Genomic DNA, 14,876 nt, shown 5'->3' on the forward strand with positions numbered 1-14,876 from the left:
GAGGAGTTATAAGGGTTTGGTTATTTTCCATCATTTTTCAGAAACAGTCATATATTTTAAGATGAGGTTGAGTGCCTTGACCCTATGAGCAAATAATGTGAGAAACAGGCGAGTGACTTCTGTATCTGCTCTGGTCCAAGCTTTGGATTTGCACTGAGGTGCTAAGAGCACACATGGGTTTGTACAGATCCATTCAAAACACTCCCCCAACTCCACAGAATTAATTTCCCAAACTCCATAAAACTTTTCCCTTCTAATGATAATGAATAAAAGGGGTAAGTCCCAACTATTAAAATAGTCACTAGCACCTGTGGATCTACCTTTATGTTTTTCACCCAGCAAGTAAGCCTCTGCAGTATAGGAAACAGTCTTGGAAAAACAATCCATATTTATGTCAAGATACTTGAAAAAAAAAAAAAAGTTTGTTTTTATTTATGTATTCTATTCAGGACAAGAGCTGGGCATTACTTTGCTATGCTGTATCTTATGAAGAGTATTGCAGGTGATAGGATCTGTGCTGCTTAGACATTAACTTTTTACCCCAGTTACATAATTGATTTTATGGGGTTCTTAATGTGTTCAAAATAATGGAGGGACTGCTTAACCTCTTCTGTTCTTGATTATCATGGAAGTTTGTGCCATTTAGCTAAACAGACCAAAGAAAAGAATTCTTCCTGTAATTTCTAAGGACAGGAATAAGATGAGCCTCTACCTTTCCAAACACTAAAGACAGCTAAGAATCCTACAATCACTGAAATAAAATAATGAAGCTGAAAATGTTCTTATATTTTTCATTTCTTTCATATGTGCAACAATCACCTCTGAAGTAATAAATTGGAAGAAAATTAAATGTGGAAGTAGTTTTAAAAAGACTTCATTTTCAAGGCTGTAGAATCAAGCTTATAGAATTAATGGAATAACATAACACTGTAATAAGTAAGACACATGAAATTAATACTGTTTGCAGTACAAATAATGCTCTGACATGATACTCACTGCAAGTAACAGTCCAGTACTTACTAGGAGTAGCAGACCACTTGGTAAGGTATTCTGAGTCTCCTGAAGAGTTTTTAAAGCAGTTACAGACTGTGTATCACCAGATGGTCTATAACATCCAAATAGATCTTTTCATTGAATGACAAAGTAACTCTTTTTGGGATGATAACCTGTGATAACAGCAAGGCACTGAAGTGGCAAAGCCTGTATTTGCCTATTTGCTTCCAGAGTGAAGCAGAATTACTACTAAGGTTTTAATGGAACAGACACAGGTGATAACTGCATAGGGAAGCACATTTGGGATCAGTTTCTGTATGGGTCCTTGACAGTCCAATCCCCTCCAGATTTTGCTCATGAGCCTCTTTTAGTTTCACGATTCTGAGGAGGGTCTTCAAATCCTTCAGGAAGCACTGGACAAAGAAGGATCCTTGGCAAGATGTGGATACCTGGAGGCAGACTGGCTACTGCTTGAAAGTCTACGCACTGAGACAAAAACAGTTGTTAGTGCAACAACAAAAATAAGCCACTCAGACTACTTTATATTCATACTACCTTCTTTTAAAAATCTTCATTTAAATCTGTAAGCTGATTTGTTGCTGTCTGTACAGCTTCCAGACCAACAACACTGGCCCAGACTACCTGACATGCATGGATTAATATTCAGCATGTTGCTGACCCTTGGTTTCCATCTGTCCAGTAGGGTTTTCCCAAGGTAGAAAATCCTGACACACTGGTAGTAACAACTTAGAATCACCTTGTGCTATGAGAAGGAGTACTGAAGAGGTTCCCATTGCATTTAGAAGGTATTTGTTTATGTTGGATCATTACTGCACTAACTGAATTTCTAAAGGGAAGTGTGTGCATGGTTCTTTTTAATCCTTCCCCAAAAATTTAGCCAAAATGTCACAAACCTGTGCATGTACTTAGTTTTAAAACAGCTGTACATTGCACAGATGAGTAAAACTGCAGGTGCCTTAATGAAATTAAATTGCTGTAATAAATGTCAGCAAGTATGAAACAATGCCAGTGATACCCAAACTCTATCATATGGTGCAGGCTTTGGTCTGTTTTACTGCTTCTACTTGAAGAAAAAAGCTTTTGTTCCTTTTCTCTTCAAAAACCTGCAGAAGTGGAACTATTTCTAACAAAGCTTGTGTTACTGTCATGAACGTAAAGTTCAGAAAACTTCATTTAAACCAAGTGGGCACACATTGTTACAAAGAGAAGGGTAGGAACATAATATATGCACTGATTCACTGACTCAATTTTCTTAGTATATTATTAGCAAGAAGTAAAAAATGTGCCATATTGAGAGACTTTTTAATGTTACTTTAGACATTTTTCTTTCTAGCATAGAAATCTTATTTTTAAAGTACCAGTATTGAAGACTTAAATCTGCTTTCCAAGTTAAAAGCCTAAAAGCTCTTAGGGTAGAAGTTTAAATCCTTTTATCAAATAATGTTTTTACACATTTTTAGGCCTGACAGATTTGGAGGGTGAGGGAGGGAGAGGAAGGAAAAGGACAAAGTAGAGGAAAAAGAAGATAAAAGGGGAAGGACGGCTGGAACAGGTTTTGGGGTTTTTGAGTGTTTATTTCTGACGATGGTGTCTCCTGGTGTTCCTTACTTGCTTCTATAGAAAAATGTTTCACTGTTCCAATCCTGTTACAATGGAGCCTCCTGGTGGCAAAAGAGAAGCCTTCTTCAGAGCCCAGCTTGGCACTGTTCTTTCCCCTTGGAAAGGTCTTCAAAAAAGATAAACTTTCCATCAAGTCCTGAACATCCTGCAGTATCCACAATTTAAAAAGCAGTTCAGCTTCGAGCAGTGGAAGGTCCATTTTGGAGTGGGCCTGAAATGGCTCTGTCCAACATGATGCAACTGATGCAAGCCCTGCTCTCTCCCCACAGAAGCCAAGCCGCCCTGCAGCTCCCTGCTACCAAAACCCTGCAGGCAAACCCAGTACAGCTATGGACATGGTGTTGTGATACCACAGAACTATCTTCTCCTTAAGGGTGCCTAAATTATTACATAATTATACCCCAGGCATTAAATTTAGGGAGTTGCTGGAAAATGAATGTTAAAATTTTTTTTTTACATTCACTAGAATTGTGGTTTTCTTCTGTTGTATTGATCAAGTTTTCTTTCTTTCATTTCACTCTGATAATACAGAATTTTAGTGGAAGGCTTCTCTTTACTCAAGTACATCCAAGACTACGTACCAATTGGCAGAGTGGAACACTATCTGTTTGCTAAGATTTCTTACAACAACCCAGAATTACTGTAAAAATGCAGAATTATATATTGAAAAGTTCAAGCAAGTGAAAGCAACACTTGATGATTCACAGCAAACTATTTAGAACATAATCTAATTCCTTGAGGACATACCACGTATCTTAAAACCTTCACACTCCAGGATTAACTTGTTTTAAAGCCCCCAAATTAAAATTTAAAACTTGAGGCATGCAAGTATCTTACTGAACCTTATCTTGTTTTATATTTTGGTTTTTGGGAAAAGGCCAAGAACATGTGAAACTGCTTTTGTACAACATGTGAAAGCCTTAACAAAAGGAGAAGACTGCATGTTTCTCACATGCAATTCTTTTATAATTTTAAATGTGAAAGAAAAAAAAGTCTTAGACGCCAAAGACTTCTTTTGAACAACCTCATTTCTGTAAGATTTTTTTCCATGAAATATATGGTCAGCATGAAACAGGAGGCTGATAATTCACAGAACTACACCTCCTGTAAGATTAGCTATAAGAATTTCAGCACAACAAAATACAATCAGTCTAAGGACATGAGAAATTCCTGTTCCCCATAACAACCAAATGTCCCCACAAAAAAAAGATGTGTTGCAATCTTACCATTTTAGTACGAACACATCAATATCTCCCAGGAGAAATGCTCTTGTATTAGTAGCTATGTTACTGACATTTTTATTTATTGTTTCATATTTTCAATTTCACTGCCTAAGAAATTAGTCTTCAATGTGCAGTTCATGGCTCCTATGCAATGGGCTGGGGGGGAATCGCTAAATGCATGATGTAAAGTAACTCAAAGAGGCAATTATGCTGTCAGGGACTTTAACTTTGTAATAAAGAGGTCTGGCCCTTCAGCAGAAAAACTCCAGTGTGTCTCCAACAGGACAGCATCAAAGCAGGAGTCATCAACACCCCCTCCTTTGAATTTGTTTAATCAGACTGAAAAGAGCTATGTTGTAGTCTCAAAGCAAATTCTCGAAGACCAACCAGTATGAGCACTGCAGATTTTTTCCTAATGCAACAGCAAGGGAGCTGTGACAGCCACGAGGTTTCAGTGTAACCATCCAGTCACCCATTAGTTTCCAAGCAAGCATTAATGCCCATTTGGCCATCTGCATCCCACATGAGAACAGAACTACTGGGATGGCTTCCTCCCGGATCCATGAGAGCATTCATGTCCTTCTCCAGTTCGGATAACAACTTCTACAACAGAGAACAAACACAGCAGGGCTTAACACAGTTCACCTGCAATAAGGAAGTTATGTATTACTGTTGCATGAAGAGCAGACAGTGAAAGACTTGCAATAGAAAACAGAACTGTTATTAACTTATTTTTGTCACATAAAATAAAAAATTTGCATACTTTTGGGGTCTTTCTTTAAGGTACCGTAATAGCAGTATGTGATTCACACACAAAAAACTCACACAATTATGCAAAGAAACTTACTAGTGATGTTCTAACTATGTCTTCATGGGTTCTGGTGCATTCTACTTGTTCAATTCTTCCCTTTAAGCGTTCCAATTCTTGATTAAATAAGTCATTACTTAAAATATTCCTCTGCTCACCACTCATAAATTTAATCTGGAATGAAGAAAAGCTGCGTTCCAAATCTAAAAATCTAAACTCACTGAAATGCCTACATGAAACAAGTGCTAAATTTAAAATTTTCCAAAGTTTCAGGAGAAGTAGTACTTTTCTTTCTATTGTTTATATGGCATTTCTGGCAGGTACAAAGCACAGAATTTTGTATCTTGGCACTCTCCATTGGACTTAAGTCACTTTACATAAAGGAGGTGCCACAGTATCTCTACTTTCTAAAATTTAAAGGGATAAAATCAGTATGTATGTATTACCATTAGCAGTGCAACATATAGCTTTAAATATTTTAAAAATGTTTATGATTTCTCTACATACAAAATTAAGGGGTTTACTTTCTACAGGACTGATGATCAAAAATTGCTGAGAGGCAACTTTCAAGCAGAGTACTCATGAGCAAGTGAAGCTTGTTAACCTGAGAAATAAAAAAATTCTAATGGCAATATAAAGATGAACAATAACATTTTAAGTATCTTATAAATATTTTAAATTATTCCTATTAAATTGATTTTACACATCAGACATATATTCTTGACACCAGCTACAAGGAATAAAATGTCTGTGTAAGCAGGACTAGAGCGCATTCTAATGTCAGGAAAATTAAGATTTTATGACAAGTGATGTATTTTCTCGGGAAAAAGGTTTCCATTCAAAAACATAAAAATTCCTGATCGTTATTCCCTACATGAAGGATTTGCTTTCTGCCTCTGTGCTAAGACAGAAACTTCCCTTCACCCAAAGACTTTTGGCATCTAATCAATGCATTCAGGAGCACCTGCATTCTCACGTGTGTGCACATGTGCACAACTATTTCTCCCCAGTCCTGCTTGATTGTCTGCTGATTTTTCCCCCAAATCTGGCTCCTCAACCTTCCCACTACCACCAAACACTACCTAAGCTCTCCGTCCATACCTCCTTAGTACCTTCCTCCCACCTTTCTATGCAGAAGTCCCTCTGCATTATCAGGGACTGACCACGGGAGTCACGGGGGTAACATACATTGGGAAGCACCAGACTGGAAGTTCAGTTCCATTGAATAAACAACTGGAATTAGGATGTCTCAGTGACATACAACAGTCATAAAAAGGCTCCAAGCACGACAGCATGGCTGAACTACTGGAATTCAAGTCACATCACCAAAAAATAACACAATCAAGCTTTCTACTGAACATAAAAGAATTCGAACATTCCGAACACTACACATTACCTTTGCCAGAAGACTTCCTTTATTTTTTGCCGTTGTACAAATACTCTTTTTCTTGTTTTCATCTGCAACGTTAATATATTTACACTGGATGTTTCCTCTGCTTACTGGGATTACCTGCTTCCTTTTCAGTGTCCCCTGAGAGAAAAAATAAAGAAAAAGCCACCATCAACCTTTCCACTTTCTTTTAATAAATAATTACAATGGAGGGCTGAGAGCACTCTGAGCCAGGAAAATAAGAAGCCCGGAGGTCTGGCTGCACCCTCTACACCCGCAGCTCTACACACACAAAAGGGGGGGAGAGTGAACTCCTCACCCAAAGGAGCTTGTCCTAAGCTAGGCTGTCAGGGCGGGCAGGGAAAGAAGGAAGGAGAGACTCTTTGTGTAGGTTCCACCAGCACACTTACCACACCCGAAGAGACTAAAGACAGACAGCCCAGAGTGCACGTGGGTCCATGATTTTATAGTTGGGGCAGGAAAGGCGGGGATAAGGGACCCAGCCAACGGGATAAAGCAAAGGAGGCGGGACTGACACTGAGGTAACCAATGGGGGCAACTCAAAGGAGGGATTACAGGGGCTAGCCAATGGGGCACCGAGTAACAGAGAAACTTCTAGAACTGATACATATGCAACTACGGGAGATGAATATTTACAAACTTATACATAATATAGGGAGGGGAAAACAAAGACCAACCAGCCTAGAATAGGCAAATAGCCGCACCAAGGGGTGATGGGATCTCACCCTCATCACGAGGCAGTCCTTAAACATTGGTGCCTGACCTCGAAAGCGTGGGGTATCCTGCTCGCTTCGGGGTCACTGCAGCCACCCGCACCGCCACAGAGAGCAGTGGAGGGAGGAATCCTATCACTTAAATTACTGGTGTTCTGCCTTAAACTGCTGTAGCAGTTTGATTCTGAAATAGATTGGGGACATAGTATTTTGTGCTAAGAGAAGCAAACCCTAAAACCTCAGACAAAAGCCGGCAGAGGGAAGAGGAGGACAGAACCAAGATTATTGACTAATTAATTGTTGCTATTAATTTTCTCACTTCTAAACTGCCTTAGATACTTATTGAGAGCTATTTTACCCCCTTTCCTCTTCTTTTTCCTTTTCCAATGACAGAAACATGCTCTCTACCTTGAAACAAACAAGTAAAAGGAAGCCAATGTTTTTTTTTTTCTGCAGAAATAACACTGAGATATGCCTGAGGGTTTTTCCTACTCTATTCTGGGACGATCCCTCTCGTCTCTGTTTTACTTAAGAGCTTTTTGACATGTCATAGAAAACCTTTCCCACGAACAGGGATTCTTTAAGCCTTATCAGCAGAGAAGTTGTCCTCAGAGGCATGTCAGAACCATCTTCAATTGAGAAACTCTCTCTCTTACGACCATCAAATGAAATGTCTCTCCTTCTACATTTACAAAAGAAACATTTCATAGGGGAAATTATTCTCTAGTGTTTACAGTCAGGTAATACCTTACAGTCACTACCAACTTTGTGTTGATACTGGAGCAACAATTCCCCTACTAAGCTACTTGGTGCAGAGCTAAGCACATTACTTCTTAAATGTTTACCCTAATTAGGAAATTGAGATTTGTGTAAGGCAGAACATCTGCAAACATCAGTTTTATAAAAACCTCCTTTCCTTTTTCACAGGGGAAAAAATATATGGTGGAATATTTAGGCATTTTGGTCTTCATCATCTGCCTTCCCCCCACCTTGCTTCCCAGCATCTAAATGTTGGTTTGCATCTGAATTTTTGTTGCAAATTATCTCAGGCACAGGATTTTGACACTGTAAGTAATAGTTTGAGCAACATTTACACCAAAGGAACATTCTTGTCAGCCACTAACTGTTGTTCAGAACACTGGTTATGTTTTACATGTAGCACCAAAGGCACATTTGATTTAGAAAACACCCTTCTTTTGACACAATTCTTAGTTTTGCAGATTGTACTTTAGATACTTGGCTAAAAAAAAAAATCTCTGATTTGCAAGCCATATAAAATCTCCTTCTCTGTTGAAGTATTCCTTATTTTCCTAATTTCTTTTGCTTCCTTTTGATTCCTTAGATCCATGGATTTTTTTTCTCTCAAATGTTTCTGCAAATGTTCTTCTGTGTGCTGTAAGAATGAACTGGATTTAAAAACCAAATGCATGAAGTAACTCATATCTGAAGTCTATTTTTTATGGGTTTGAAATAAATCCTATTTTAAATAATATTAGAGCAGGAAAACATCAAGTTGTCAAAAATGTGTGTGTCAAAAGTGTGAGTCTCATTCAAAGTGAAAATGTCCCCCCATTAGTTTTAGAAATTTTTAGACAATGGATAGAACACTAAGCAAAATGCGGAGCTGCACTAACAGTGCCCAGTGCTGTTTGTTCAGACTTCTCAGTTGTACTCCGGTCAGCACAGAACACACACATGCTGTGCCAGAAAGCCTTTGTTCATAGGAAACATAAGTATGTGATGGATAGAAATCACAGCCGTGTTGGTTCTACTGCTTCTACTTTACTTCAGCAAGTTGAAAATACTCTTAATGTTTTTTACCTGTCATCTCATTTTCAAAGGTAAAGGTACCCGTTTCTCACCTGAAGTGTCTGTCTCTGCTATCCACCTAGATTTAATTCTATTTTCCACATGACTCAACACCAAATGACTGAGAAGTTAAGCACTGAGCTGCTTGGTGCCCACTAGGTCACTGGCTCATTCCCCTGCCGATGGAATGATAAATGATACCTGTATTATCCCTAGCAAGCATTTGTCAAAAGTCTCAACACCATCTGAAACTCCACAGCCACTCGAAGACATGTTGCAGCCTTCACAAATTGATGCTTCACAAGTGACTGGCATTTTAAGCCTGTTACTACTCATCCTATCCTCCAGGACCATGAAGTTATTCCCTGCATCTGCACCGAAGCTCTCTTATCCCGTGGAAGATTAGATTTCATTCAGTTTTTCATTTTCCAATGTATTCTGTATTTTCTTGCAGATCACATTTTCCAAACACTTCTTAATACACTAACTTTTCTCTTCTGGATCTGTGCCACTTGCAGCCCCATCCTTGTAAGATGCAATGAACACACTGTGTCAGGAAACAGCAATACTGAAAAAATTGAAGAACTTCCTCTATTTCTTCTAGTTTTTAGAGTGTGCAATCACATGCTATACCCACGCTGTTTTTGCAAATTGCACAGAAGGTCCCAGCCTCCTCAGACTACTAAAATGGACTGGCTTTTGGCCTCAGAGCAAGGAGATACTGAGCTAGGATACCCTAGCCTTGTTCTCATTGCACTCCTTCATTTGTTGCCTTTCTGCTATGTAGCCAGAAAGATTTCACTAAAATGATCCAGCCAATGCTTGTTCATTCTCCACTGCAAATACCGCTGCTTTTGACAAAGAAAAGTGAGTTAAGTGGATTGTATGGTTTTTCCCTCCGACAACTCTTCCACCAATTTGCCAGTGATCAGAGACTCTTGTCATTTCAACCTCTCTCTGAAATGCAGGTTTAAAGACACCTGTTTCAGTTACACATGTTCAATTTTCCAGTGAAAATCTCACATAACCCCTACATACTAGTCTTCTATTCACCTTCCATACAGAAATGTGTCCTCATGTCAATGTGACCACATCCACCTTGTGAGTTTTTCACAAGTTTGTTACAGCAAAACTTCTGGGTATTCACAACAGCTTACTGGTGTAATGTCACCACATTTTTTGACGGTACAGGTCACAGCTCACCATAAGGCAGCAAACCCTGCTGCTGCTCCTGCCCGTGCTCCCACCTCACTGCCCTCAGAGCCCCCCGCCATAGCGCGACCCACCCAGACCGAACCCCTCCTTGGCCCTGGCAAAGCCAAGGAGTTTGGAAAGGCTCCAAGGTTTTGGAGTTACCATCCCTGCAGCTGTTTAAGAGATGTCTGAATGTGGTGCTGGGTGATACGGTTTAGGGGTGATTATGGTGGTCCTGGGTTGACGGTTGGACTGGCTGATCTTACAGGTCTCCTTCACCCCGGATGATTCCGTGACTCTACAGAATGAGGCAGCCAACCCTGTCGATGGTCCTCCGCGTCCCCTCTGCCCGGGGGCACACAGGAGGCTGGGCTGGGCAGGGGAACCTGAGGAGCGGACGGGGGAGGACGGGCCAAGCCCGGAGCCGGCTGCGAGCGTTGCCCCACGGCTCGCCCGCGGCCGCCCGAGGAAGCCCGCACGGGCCGGGCCGCTCTGTCGCGGCAGACGCGGAGCTGCCCTGAGCCGCTCCCTCAGCTCGCATCTGTCGCTCTCCCGGGCACCTTGCGCGGTGCAGGAGGACAGGAACCACCGCCTTCCCTTTGGCCGGCGGGACGGGACCGGCCGGCTCGCACCACGAGCGCTGAGGGGGCCGACCCGCCCGGGCCGCGAGGGCGGCCGGCTCCTCAGGGGGCTCGCGTGCTGTGCCCGCCCGGTGCTGCCCCTCATCGCCACCGCCTCCCGCAACATGTCGCGACTCCCCCGATTACCCCAGAAAGTCGCACGAGCGGCTGGTTACCAATTCGACCTTTACCTTAGCCATAGTCATCAGTTCTTACTTGTAAGAACTCTTCGGTGGAGCCCAGCGACAATGGCCATAAACTACAAGACAAGGCGTTTCAGGAGGAAGAAGTTTCCCTTGAGGCTGGCGGGGCTGCGGAGCAGCTGCCCAGGGAGGGTGCGGACCTCGCGGTGTGGTGAGTCGCTCGGGCAGCAGTAAGAGTCAATGGAGCTTTGTGTAGCGGCCGTGGAACGTCCCGAGTTCAGTAACGAGCCCAGGCACCCCAATCCAGTTTGTTCAGAAACATGTGCAGCTCTCAGAACCAGGGCGGAAAATCAGGGCCACGTGGAAGATGGTAGAAGGTTCTGTACACACGTGTGTAATCACACAGCAAGTGTACTTCTGGCTAATGAATGCGTGTACCTTCTTGTGCCCTGCACCGACGTTAGGTGGAGTTATCCCGCGTGCATCCGGCGCTGTAATAAAGTCATGCCCTGCTTCGTAAGCCTACGTTGTTGCTACGGAGTTTTATTCCCGGTTTTTGGTGACACTGTCGAGGCTCGCCCCGCGCCAGGGCAGCTCTCACGCTGCTTTGTGAGGGCGTGGGGGCCATGGACTAGAATTGGGGCCAAGCTCAGCACAGTTCCATAGGTTTTGCCCCAGCTGGATGATCTGGGAGAAAGGATGCAGAATTTGGAAGGAAGTTTTCTGAGATACTTAGACACTTGAGGTGAAATTAGGGAAATACAGCTTCCTTATGAGAAATCCCAGTGGCAGGAATTGTCTTGCTAGAAATGAGTGTTACTAAAAGGCTGAGGGGGATATGAATGATACTGTTTGTCTTGTCTATGGCAAGTCAGAATACATATTTTTGCATGCTGTTTCCTTTCTAAAATAATTTATTACTCCTTGGAAATAAACACATGCAATTGTTATATGTTGATTTATAGTTCAAGTTGGGCATTTCTTTATTCCAGCAGAGCATATTGGCAAATCCTATTCCATGCACAAACTCCTGTAACAAGGACAGGTCTAATGTTTCTCCTGTGCAGTTCACTAGAGCTGGCTTTGGGGAAGTCCTGGAAGTTTTCAGAGGCTGTAGCTCCTTTCTGTCTGCTCGAGAGAGCACAAACTTTGGGATCTCAGACCCAGAGGGCCTCTCAGGAACAGCTGAACAGCAGTGGCAGTGGCAAAGCTCCAGCTGTCCTGAGCTGGTTCTAGGCATGGAAAATTCCTCTGTGTGAAATTCCAGGGTAAGATAGCCCATCTCTGTAATGTCCTGCTACCTTCCTGACATGAAGATGTATTCACCCAGCAGAAAATACTGTGAAATATACTTAAAAAATTGAAAAAAGAAACATTATGTTTTTCACAAAACCTGAATTGTAAAATCTGAATGTTGCTTTGTCAGTGTTTACAAATATAAAGCCATTTGTTTCCTCCTTGTTGATTTGTTTATTTGCATGGATGACAGGACATACAGAACTGTTTCTTCCATCAGCAATGCCAGGGTGTGCTGGTTAGGTGTTCCTCACAGCATAGCCTCAAGCTTTTCCATTTTGCCATGTAGTATGTATTTAATAAACTAAATTAGGGTATAATCGTTACTAACAGCTGAAAGATATCTAGGACGTACATTAAAAATTTTGTTGCTCTGTTAAACTCAGTGAACATTTTTTGATTTATTGCTTATATTGAAACATTTCATATTGCAGTAACAAAAAGAGGCTCCCGAGATGCTTCATTTTAATAGATTTGTTATTTGCCTATCAGGGTAGTCTACAACTGTGAACACTGACATATTTTGTTAATGGTGTTGTAGTACATTAATGCTTGTGGGGCACCAATGATTAATCCAATGATTGATTTGGAAACAATATTTTGAGTGCATTTGTTATTGTGGCAATTTTTCAGATGGTCCTCTCTGTGCAGTCTAAATCTTCAGAATAAGTGAGGATGTTTCAAATGTGCACTCATAAAGGGGACTATTGTTTTCATCTAGGTACAAGAAGAGATTCTGCCCTGGTTTTGTTTCGTCTTCAGAAGCTGTTGCTTTACGTAACTGTGTGAGGAGCTGAGAATAAGAGCACTAGCAACTAACCTCTCTAAAATACTGGCATTTTTATAAAATGATACCATTCACTTTCAACAGTAACATTAATTTAATACGTCTTTACATATATACTCAAAGCTATTAATGAAAATAGAGTGGTAGTTGAGAGGCTGTGTAAGTCTAAGGACATACTTATTTTCTGTTCATAACTATGCATAGTGTTTTATTAGCTCAAAAGGAGCTTGTGGAGCTTTTTTTGAAGGAAAATTATTTGAAATTTTTAAATGCAATCTGCTGTGGGTAGCATTGGTAAATAAAGCTGGGATGAAAGGCTGTTTGAACACTTAAAAATGTAATCATTTGCATTCAGATTTTTTTGTTGTTTTATCCTTAGGTGAAAAGTAGCAGCACAGAGGAAGAATGATGGATGATCTTTTTTAAATCATAATTTTTTGTCTTGCTGGGTTTAGTCAAAAACTCACAGAAATACAGTGGGGCTTGGGGTTTATTTTTATTTTTCTCTGAAAGGTCTATGATGTGAATGATTTCCATTAATCAGAATGATTTATTATGTTTCCGGTTTCTTTAGTTGCTCTATCATTGCTCCGCCTACAATCTTACATGGCAATTCTTATTTCCCAGGAAGTGTATTTAGAGTGTAAAATCTTGTGTATTTTTCCTCAGTGGCCAGTAAACAAACACCCAGCATACAGAGAGACTCATGTGACTTAATCTTGGCTGTTCCTCTGTAAAAAATAACTACAAAACAAAAATAATGTTTGTGCTCTGTTGGGTATAGTTGAGGTCTAGAAATTCTGTAGATAGATAGGTTATTGGAAGGCTGAATGAGAGAACAGTTAATGAACTAGAGTGGTCAGATCTGTCCAGATAATAAATTACTTTCAGGCTGTCTGGATTTTAGTTTAAAATATATTTGGTACCCATCCCACAGTTACTTCCTTTTCCTGTAGTCCCTTCCTTCATCAAGTTGTTTGAATTTAGACACTAGTTTTTACTTTCAAGCTAAATGTGAAATAAATAAAATCCTTAAACAGTTTTGTTCTTGAGCTTCATCAGACTCATGTACCAAAGTGTGGTTCTGTGGACCAAGGTCATGTAGATCTACTAGAATTTTTCTCAGCATATAACTTTTGTTTGCAGCAAGTCTGTTTATAGAAAAGTTCCTCAGAAGCTCTGTTGCTTTGTAATTGTTACAGCCCAGCTCGCTCAGCAAGTTTAAGGGGAAGAGAATTTCATTCATTCATTTCATTCATTCTGGGAGCAACAACAACATTCTCAGGAGGTTCAATAACAAGCTTTTATTTGCAAACTTTAGACCATTAAGGTAGAATAAGATACTTGGCAAATTTTAAACCAGCACCCAGACAAGTAAGGCACTTCACAAACCTCAACGTAGCAAACTTTAATTTAGCAGGACACAATAAAGCACTTACTGAGGCATTGACTGGAATTTTTTAGTCTGGCGTACAATAGATTTCAAGAAGTTGGGAGAAAAAAGAGAGAGAGGAAAGAAAAAGGAGAGAAAAATTATATAGTCACCACCCTTAGGACCAATATAGAGGTGCTTTAAATCTACCTAAGAAGAAAGTGTTTTACAAAGTGTTTGTAAGCAGCAGAAGGGTAACTCTGCTTGCTAAGCTGAAGAGCCAGTATTTGGACTTGTTCAGTTTAGGTGTACAGTAGATTGAGTAGGGAATAAAAGTCTCTAAGAAGCAGGCTAGGCTTTGAATACTTGCTGGTTTTCAATATTACTACTAGCCTTGCAAAATAAACTTTGTTTTACTAAAATTTGTTTTGCTCTATGCTGTTTTTTCTTTCCTTCTGAACTGAACTATAATAAATACCCTTTTACTTGCTTCTTTGGTTTACAAATTGAAAGAGAGCAGGGAAGAATATCAAGTTTCTGCTTTCAGAACTTGTTTCTTTTTAAGCTTCTAAGCTTATTCACTAGCAAACTCATACATTGTATTACATTTGTGTTGTGCCCAATGCATGATAAACTTGTGTAATTCAACATATTACATCAAATACATTATTTAAATGGGTATTTTAAAGATTTTTATAAAATTGAACAGAAATTTTATAAGCACCTATCAGTAGAAGTTGGGTTGAATTTTCGTCTTTATGCAGCTATTTCCTCTTCTCTGTCCTCTGGGGGGAGGTAAAAGCACTTGTGTCTCCTCGGTGTCCTGACTGGAGGTCAGACTTTGACTTCTGTCTCCATTAGCAATT

The sequence above is a fragment of the Corvus cornix genome, chromosome 14 (assembly GCF_000738735.6).
Source record: "Corvus cornix cornix isolate S_Up_H32 chromosome 14, ASM73873v5, whole genome shotgun sequence".
Taxonomy (NCBI): domain Eukaryota; kingdom Metazoa; phylum Chordata; class Aves; order Passeriformes; family Corvidae; genus Corvus; species Corvus cornix.